We start from the raw sequence: 10449 nt of genomic DNA on the forward strand, positions 1-10449 counted from the left end.
ACCAGCCCTTCTGCCTTCAGCAATGATAGCTTTCATTCCGTGTACTCTTCTCACAATGACAAGTTTTTGTCAGTTCTCTGTCAATGTGTTGTTTTTTTAATTACCTTGAGCATGATTTTACATGGACGCAATACTTATCATACTGTTTTGTGACTTTCCTCTTCTGTTAGTCTCTTCCAGTTATTATCTTCCAGAGTTCTTGGCATATACTAGTGAGTACTTCCAGAACTGCATCTACCTCAACTAGTATTCCATTAATACCTAGGGCCTTATATTTTTGCCAGTGCTGTCAATGCACCTTGGGCTTCTTCCTTCAGTATCACTAGTTCTTGATCATGTGCTACTTGGTAGACTGACACTGGGTATTACTTTGATCTTCATTTGATGCTTCCTGTATCATAGAACCTTTCACTGTTGCAACCCTTGATTTTTTTTTTTTTATGTAATGTCTCTACAGTGTGAACATTACAGTGCACAGCTATAATCTCAAACTCAGAACTCAGTCATTGCCACTGAGTTGGTACTAAATCAGAACTGACCCTCCAGTGGGTTTTCAGAGGCTACAAATCACACAAGAAGAGATTCCCCATCTTTCTCCTGTGGAGATGATGGTGGATTCAGATTGATAGAGACATGTCATCTCTGGGTTAGCGGCACAACTCCCTATGCACTACACCACCAGAGGTCACACAACTACATTGCAGTGATCAGCCCACCACTTACCTGTCATTTTGTTGTACTGACCTTAGGGGAAAATCACTAGTTAGATTATATTCATAGACTGTAAATGTTCATATTGTAGAGATAGCACATTTTTAAGAAATAATTTTCTTGATTTTCTTCTCTTAAGTGGATATTCAAATAGTTATTTATTGTAACTTAACTTCCTGCTTTTCCAAGTATGTAAAATTTCATATATGAGAAGAAGAATATAATATTGAATAAGTGCCTATATATCACTCTATTAAATGAAGAGGGATGAAGTGACGGTATAAATATCTGAGAGGTATGCTTTAGCAGATAAACGTTCTGAAATTGAACTTTACTGTTGTTGTTGTTAGGTGCCATCAAGTCGAGTACAACTCATAGTGACCCTATAGACAAAAGATCTGAACCCTGTTCTATCCTGCACCATTTTCACACTTCCTGAAACACAAAAGCCCATTGCAGCAGTCACTATGTCAATCTACCTGGTCGATGGTCTTCCTCTCATCTATCGACCCTCTACCCTTCCCAGCATCATGTCCTTCTCCAAGGATATTATGCTGCTGCCTGTTCTTGGAGCTTTATTAGCCTCCAGAAAATGATCCCTTTTTACCAAAGGGAATATAATATGAAATATAATATTAATATAATATGAAATAGAATTAATATTATACTAAATTCTTCCTTAACACCATAGTAGTTTTAGCCCTTTGCAAAAAAAAAAAATACAAAAGATTACATTTTCTTCTTTCTCTCTTTAGCTTTTTATGTTTTAGAGGTTACAGAGAATGTTTCTTATTAGTGCCAAGAGATTAGACTCCTCAATACACACTGGCAAGGTAGTAAAAATATGCAATGTCTATTGTGAGGTGGTTTATTTTAATATTTTTTATACAAATAGGCGAAGGTATGAGAGTAATTTCCTATATTTGTCCTCTTTAAATATTCTTGGAAATCATATTATGTATAATAAGTGTTATATGTCTGAGTTCCCTCTAGTGATTGGCACCTACTCAAACTAAGTGAAATAATAGTGTTAGCTGCTACTACCATGTATTATTATTTCTAAATATTTATTGGTTGCAAACCAGTGGGTCAGATGAACTATTCCCTACTACTGTACAGATAATTGGAAAGAAGCTAAGAAAAATTATTTAGCATTATGTAGAGAAACACGTTTTAAAACAAAGATTTATGCTTTGAGTATTTTAAATAAATTATGTGTTGTGAAAACTTGCATTAATACACTAAATTGTGTGAATAATTTAACTTTTCAAAACGGTATCTGTGTTATATATAATTGAAACTATATTTATACTATATTGGCAGGTTTTAATAAAGTTGGTTTGAAAGTTTATTTATAGTTGTTTTTCCATTTCCTGCATTAGTCTAATTTATTGAATTTCTACTTTCTGCCTAGCGCTGTTCTGTGAACTCAGGATGTGGCAGTGAACAAAACAGCTAAAAATTGCTACTCTTAAGGAGCTTATATTCCAGTTCTCAGACAGACCTTGTTGTTGTTGTTGTTGTTTATTGTTGTGGTTGCTTTGTGCCATCGAGTTGCCTGTGACTCACAGTGACCCTATGTACATTAGCTCTTAAACTTGCCTATCCTGAGCCAACCTGATTGTCTTCAACAGACTTACTCCCATTTTTCTCATCAGTGAGTCAATCTGTCTCATCTTGGGTCTTCCTCCCTGTGCTGTCCTTTCCAAGCATGATGTCTTTCTCCAAAGACTGGTCCCTCCTGGCCACATGCCCAAAGTATGTGAGATGGAGCCTCAAAATCCTTACTTCCATCCTCTCCTGCACAGACTTGTTCTCCTGGCAGTCCACAATATGTTCAACACTCTTCTCCAACACCACAACTCAAAGGCGTTGATCCTCCTTAGTCTAGCTCTTGGGTACATACCAAGTAATTGCAAAGACCATGGCCTAGATTAGGTGTCCCTTAGTCATCACACTGATATCACTGCTCTTCTGTATTCTAAAAAAGTCCCTTGCAGCAGACTTTCCCAAAGCAATTCATCTTTTGATTTCCTGACTGCTAGAGCCAATAGTGTTGATTGTGGAACCAAGCAAGCTGAAATTATCAACAATCTCAATCTCTTCTCCATCCATCATGAAGCTGCTAGTTGGCTGAGTGGTGAGAATCTTTGTTTTCTTTATGTTGAGCTTCTCCAGTCCTTGACCTTCTGCAGCAAATGTCTCATAGTCTCCTCAGTTGCAGCAAGTAAGGTTGTATTATCTGCATAACAAAGGTTGTTGATGAGTCTTCCTCCAATTCTAATGCCACATTCTTCCTCATCAAGTCCAGCCTCCCAAATGATCTGTTCTGCACATAGATTAAAAAGTTATGGAGATAGGATGCGTCCCTGATGCACACTTTCCCTGATCCTGAACGATGCAATGTTTACTTGTGTTTGTATTTGTTCTGATCCAAATATTAGTATGAGCACAATCAGGTGTTCTTGGATTCCCATTCTTATTTAGATTAGCCACAATTTCTTATGATCCACAGTAAATGCCTTTGCATAGTCAATAAAACACAGGTAGACATTCCTCTGGTACTCTCTGTTTTCAGTCAAGATCCTTCTAATGTTGGCAGTGATGTCCCCAGTGCCTTGGCCTCTTCTAAATCCAGACTGCGCATGTAGCAGTTCTCTACTAATGTACTACTGTTCTAGTCGTTTTCTGGATAATCTTCAGCAGAACTTTGCTTGTATGTTTTATTAGTGATATTGTTTGATAATGTTGATAAATACTAAGAGGGGAGGGAAATTGAAGCAAGAGATCAAGTTGAGGAAGTAGGAGCATGTTTTAAATAGGATGGACAGGGAAAACTCTGAGACCTGAGGTAAGAGAGGTAGCTAACCATTCTTACTTCTTAGAAAATGAAAGTAAATAGTGCAAAGGCCCTGAGACTATACTTGTATTGTTGTTGTTGTTAATGTGCCGTTGAGTCATTTGTGACTCATAGCAACCCTATGTACAAGATCCCTAAACCCTGCTCTATCCTATGCCAGTCGCACTGCCTCTGACACACCCATCCTGATTACCCCAGTCACTGAATCAATCCACCTCATAGAGGGTCTTCCCCTCCTGCACCATCCCTCCACCCTCCCAAGCATGATGTCCATCACCAAGGGCCTGTCTCTCCTTATGACATGTCCAAAATATGTCAGACGAAGCTCCAGAATCCTTGCCTCCAAGGAGCAGCCTGGTTTAACCCTCTCTAGGATGAATCTGTTTGTTTTCCTAGCAGTCCACGGTACTCTCAATACTCTTCTCCAGCACCAAAGCTCAAAGGCATCAATTCTTCTTCTATCCTCCCTAGTCCAACTCTCTGATGTATAACAAGTGATTGCAAAGATTGCCTGTATCTGACGCACAGGACACATCACCTTCCCTTTGGAGACATTACCATTAAACTTAAGAGACACTGGTCACAGCATAAGAAATTGTCAGCAACTGACATGTTTGGAATCACAGAAATCAAGAAATCTTCAGATACAAGCTGTCAGATCAAGGGTTGGACAATGGAAGATAAATGCTGAAGGGATGCGGTAGAAGTGAAGGGGTATCCTGGTGGAGGATGGAGCTTGGAAATAAGTGGGTCAAGACACCGGGCCAAGGGCAGGGACAGCACTATAACTAATGGTTAATTCCACAATGAGGGATTTATCTTTCACTGTTCTATAAATTGCTTGTCTGTCAGATACTCCTCTAAATCTGAACATTTAGATTAAAACAGACTAGGAAGAAGGATTGGCCATCCACTTCTGAAATAGCAGGCCTCTGAAAACCCTATGTACAACAGAACACACATAGACTAACAGAAAGGGCAACTGAAGTAGAACTTTCAAGTATGGAAATACAAAGGAAGTGGAACAATTGTAAGCAGGCACTAGTGATTAGAACATGGAATGTGAAAACCATGAATGTAGGGAAATTAGATATTGTTAAGGAGGAAATAGAACGCATAAATATTGACATACTAGGCAATGGAGAGATGAAATGGACTGGCATGGGGCATTTTGAGTCAGACGATCATATGATATACTTGTATTATGAATAAACAAATCATTGGAAAAATTTTCTTCCCTAAATTAGTAAGTACATAAAATGCTGTACATTAAAATGACGTTTTCAACTAAAATCTATAAAAAGGAGAAGATTCAAGACGCTTAATAAAGTTTAAAAATTGCATTTCAAAAAGAGCAACTTTGATTTTTTTCCCCATCTTCCTATCTTCCAAACAGGAAGATATGATAGAAAAGAGCTTTAGGAAATGGTAAAGGATATACTCTCAACACCGTCCATTATTTTAAAAACGAAGGCACATTTGTTGTAGGTAGCAGCAGGACATCTTTTTCTGTTCCTCAAGATACTTTTAATTCTATGAAATAAAAGATGATTGATTCCTTTTGACTTTTCTTTGCCTTTAAAAAGGCTGTCTTGCCTAGGAATGTGATTCCTAGGTACTTCTCTTACATTTTCTCTTTTGTGCTTGTTAGCTTCTAACCCCCTTAAAGGGACCAAAGCCTTGTACTTTCCAAATTTTACACATACAAAGCCAATTATTTATTGAATTTTCAGTATATTTCACTAAGAATTTTGACATGAATGCAATGAACAAACATTGAGACTTTTAAGCCTAGTGTTATGCCTAGAAATCTGGAGGGCAACCACATGGTCAAATGACTGGAAGAGATCTGTAGTTATTCCCATTCCAAAAACAAGGTGATCCAACAGGGTGTGAAAATTATCAAACAATATCACTAATATAACACATAAGCAAAATCCTGCTGAAGATTACCAAAAACTGGTAGAAGAGTACATCAACATAGAACTACCAAAAATACAGGCTGGGTTTAGAAGAGGACCTGACATTAAGGACATCTCAAAAAGCAAAAAGTGTACCAGTGAAGGAGTTTTTCTTTTGCTTTTCAAGGAGAGGAGCGAATGGGGTGTGCAGGGAGAAAAGTGCAACAATGAATGAATGGAATTCCAAAATCTCTGTAGATGTACATTGAAATAAAAAAAAAATTTTAAAAAAGACATTTTGGGAACAAGAAGGGAAATTTCACGATGAACTTTATCTTAGAATGTCAGTGCTACATTCCTGGTTCCAAGAAAGTGTGTGTGTGTGTGTGTGTGTGTGTGTGTGTGTGTGTGTGTGTGTGTTGTTGTTGTTGTTGTGTTGTTATGTGCCGTCGAGTCGTTTCCGACTCATAGCGACCCTATGCACAACAGCCCTAAACCCTGCTCTATCCTGCACCAACCGCACCGCCTCTGACACACCCATCCCGATTACCCCAGTCACCGAATCAATCCATCTCATAGAGGGTCTTCCCCTCCTGCATTGTCCCTCAACCCTCCCAAGCATGATGTCCCTCTCCAAGGACCCGTTCCTCCTGGCAACATGTCCAAAGTATGTCAGACGAAGCCCCAGAATCCTTGCCTCCAAGGAGTAGCTTGGTTTAATCCTCTCCAAGAGTGTAGGAAGGAATAAAATGTTCTTAAAAATGGGGGGGGGAGAAGCAAGAAGTACCGGAGGAATGTTTGTCTGTGTTTCACTGACTATGCAAAGGCATTTGATTGTGCATCACAACAAATTGTGGCTAACCTTGATAAGAATGGGAATCCCAGCACACCTAATTGTGATCATGTGAAACCTATACTTGGACCAAGAAGCAGTCCTCAGAACAGAGCAAGGAAACACTGCATGGTTCAAAATCAGACAAGGAATGAGTCAGGTTCTACCCTGTTGCCCTGCCTTTTAATGTATAAGCGGAAAAGATCATTTCAGAAGGCTGGACTTTATAAGGAGGAATGTGCCATCAGAATTAGAAGAAGAGCCAAGGCTGATGTGATAGGCAGATGACACAACCTTGCTTGCTGAAATGGAGGAGAGCCTAAATCGTTTACTTCAGGAGGTCAAGGACTGTAGTCTGCAGTGTGGAATATGGATCAATAAAACAAAAATTCTCATCCCTGGGCCAATCGGCAGCACTATGATAGATGGAAAAGAGATTGAAATTGTTACCAATTTCAGTTTGCTCAGCTTCGCAATCAATGTTCTTGGCACCAGCAGTCAGGACGAATTGCATTAGGGTAATCTACTATCAGAGGCCTCTCCAGAGTGCTGAAGAGCATCAGTGTCAGTCTAGAGATGAAGGTGCACCTGATCCAGGCCTTGGTCCTTACAATTACTTACTATGCATCAGAAATCTGCACAATGACCAAAGATGACAGAAGAAGAATTTATAACTTTGAGTTGTGGTGCTAGAGAAGAGTATTGAACATACCCGAGAGAACAAACAGGTCTGTCTTGGAGAAGGTGAAACCAAGTTTCTCCTTGGAGGCAAGGATTTTGAAGCTACGTGGCTATATTAAGCCAATTATAATCCACCAGGTGCTCTGCAGGTGGATGGGCAACCGCCTCCTGCATGATACTTGACTCTGAAAACTCACTGACTCGATAGTACACAACAAACAAGTACTGAGTGATCCAGAATCTAGTGCCTGACTTTATTTACTCTCGAGTAGTATCCAACTCATAGTGACCCTGTATACAACATTGCCTAATCCTTTGCCATCCTCACAATTGCTGTTTGAGTCCAAGTACCTGGCTACTAAGTGAAAAGCTGGTGTTTTGAACCCATCCAGAAGTATTTTGGAAGAAAAGTCTGGCAGGCTTCCAAAAGATATAAACCTTGAAAATTGTATTTCAAATACTCACAAACTCATGGTTGTTAACACTGCTTGATAGTCTGACTCATAACTGACCCTCTAGAGATTTTTCAGAGATAATAAATTGTATGAGAAGAGACCGCCTATCTTTCACCCATGAACTAGCTGGTAGATTAGAACCACCTGTCTTTGAGGTTGGCAGCACAATTCCCTACCCACTGAGCTCCCATAAAAATTATAAAGAGCAGGTCTACGCTGCAAACTTGGGTCACCATAAATCAAAATCACCTTAATGGTAACATGTTTAGTTTTTTAATAGCAGGACTTCCCAAAAACATACAACACAAAGCTTAAGCTGCTTTGTAATCTTCATTATTTTTAGGAGTAAAATGGAGTCCAAAAAGGTTTGCAAACTGCTGCTCCAGATTATTGTTTATAAACACCATACATATTACATTTTCCTGGAGAAGTTTAATACAACTCCCAGGCCACATTTCCAAAGATCTTGCTTTAACTGCAATCCAGCCTTCAACCCAGGAATCCATTTGTTTTAAAAAAAAAAAATTCCACACTACCCCTCTGCTATGTATAATCTGATTTGACAGCCACTACTCTATATAGAACTACAATTCTAAATAAAACAGCCACTACTGTATATAGAATTAACCATTCTAAATAGGAGAAAGAGGAACATTTTAAATTATTAGGTTGAGGGGGCTGATTAAAAAAAAACATTTCTTGCTCTCATACAGGTAATAGTGAACATAGATCAGTGGTGATTGGTTTTATAAAAGACAATGTACAGGAATGATCATATAAAACAATGTGAATGAATGTGTGAAACACATTTATATGAATGAAATACAACATACACAAATTTTATATACAAACCAATATAAAATTTTTTAAAATATATGTATGTAAAAAAGAAAAATATACTACATAAATAAAAAAAATTGTTTAATGGGAAAAAAAATACCAGGCCAAGAACGGATTGTGGAACAATCTTGTTTCATGTGCAAGTTTAAGTTGGGGCTGAAGAAAATTAAAACAAGTCCACAATCACCAAAAGTGAACTTGAGTCTATTCCACCTGAATTTTAAAATCATCTTAAGAAGAGGTTTGAAGTATTGAACACCAATGATTAAAGACCAGATATATATATTAATTGTGCTATGACATCAAGAATATCATCTATCCAGGCAAATTCTGGTGGCCTAGTGTCAAGAAGCTGCACTACAATCCCAGAGGTGAGCAGTTTGAATCTACCAGATGCCCTGCTGGAAAAGGAGGGACAGTCTCCCCCGGTACCAGTCAGATCCTATTTGACAGTACACACACAAAAATAATACAACAAAAAAAATTTAAAAAATTAATATCCATAAAGACAGCAAAAGGTCATTACAAAGAGAGAAGAAAGAAGGAAAAAAAACCAACAAAATGGATGTCAGAAGTGACCCTGAAAACTACACTAAAGTGTGGAGAAACGAAGAGATGTGAAATAAAAGAGCTAACAGAAGATTTTCAAATGGCAACTCAAGAAGAGAAAAGTATTATAACAGAATGTGCAGAGAGCTGGAATTGGAGGATAAAAGGGAAGAACTTACTCAGCATTTCTCTAGCAGGAAGAACTGAGAAACAAATTCAGCAAGCTGTAATACTGTGAGATGCGATGGGCAAAATCTTGAATCACCCAGGAAACATCAAAAGAAGATGGAGGTAATACTGTAACAAAAAGAATTGGATGACACAGAACTATTTCAGGGTATTACCATATGATCAAAAGCCAATGAAATGAAGCTGCACTGAGGCATTGGCAAAAAATAAGGCTCCAGGAATTGATGACATACCAGTGGCATGCTTAGATTAATACATCTAGGCTAGATGTGCTCACCAATCTATGCCAGGAAATTTGAAGGACAACTGCTTGGTTGACTGACTGGAAGATATCCATATCTGTTTTCATTCCTATGAAAAGTGATCCATCAGAATGTTGAAATTGTTATACAATATAATTACTATCACATACAAGTAAAATATTGTTGACAATCATCCAAAACCATTAGAACAGTACATAGGAAACTGCCAGTAGTTCAAGCTGGAGTTAAAATAGGCTCTGGTACCAGGGATATATTGCTGATGTCAGATGGATCCCAGCTGAAAGCAAAAAATATCAGAAGAATGTATTTATTTTATTGACTGTAAAAAGGCATTTGACAGTGTGGATCATAACAAACTATGGCTACCATTGAGAAGAATGGCAATCCCAGAAAAGCTTTGCAAGCTTCTAAAAGGCCGAAGCTTTCAAAATTAGTTTTAAATATCCTCAAACTCTTCAACATAAGAAAATCAATTAATATATTTCATCACATTAACAAAGAAGAGAACAAGAACCCAAGGTCCTAACAATTGATGTAGAAAATTGATGCTGATGAAAGCCATCAACAAAATAGGAATATACTCAAAACCAAGAAGCAATATTGTTCTCAATGGGTAGGGATTAAAAGAATTTCCCTTGGGAACACTAACTAGGCAAGGAGGCTCAATATCACCACTCACATTCAATATAGTACTGGAAATCTTAGTGAACGCAATAAGGCAAGAGAAGGAAATAAGAGGTATCCAAGTTGGCAGAGGAGGTTAAACTATCTTTCTATGGAGATGATATGATTGTATACTTAGAAAATCCTAAGACTCAGCAAGAAAACTATTGGACATAGTTGACGAATTCAGCAAAGTAGCAGGATACAAGATCAATATACAAAAGTCAGTTGGATTTCTCCACAGTAACAAAGAGAATATAGAAATGGAGCTAAGAATAACAATATTAAATATAATAGCTAATTACAAGATTAAATATATGTGTACAAATCTAACTGTTGTTGTTGTTATGTGCCATCGAGTCGCTTGCGACTCATAGTGACCCTATGTACAACAGCCCTAAACTCTGCTCTGTCCTGTGCCAATCGCACTGTGTCTGACACTCCCATCCCAATTACCTAAATCAATCCACTTCATAGAGGGCCTTCCCCTCCTGCGCTGTCCCTC

The sequence above is a fragment of the Elephantulus edwardii genome, unplaced genomic scaffold (assembly GCF_000299155.1).
Source record: "Elephantulus edwardii isolate Elephantulus edwardi_28Jun2011 unplaced genomic scaffold, EleEdw1.0 scaffold00058, whole genome shotgun sequence".
NCBI classification, from domain to species: Eukaryota; Metazoa; Chordata; class Mammalia; order Macroscelidea; family Macroscelididae; genus Elephantulus; species Elephantulus edwardii.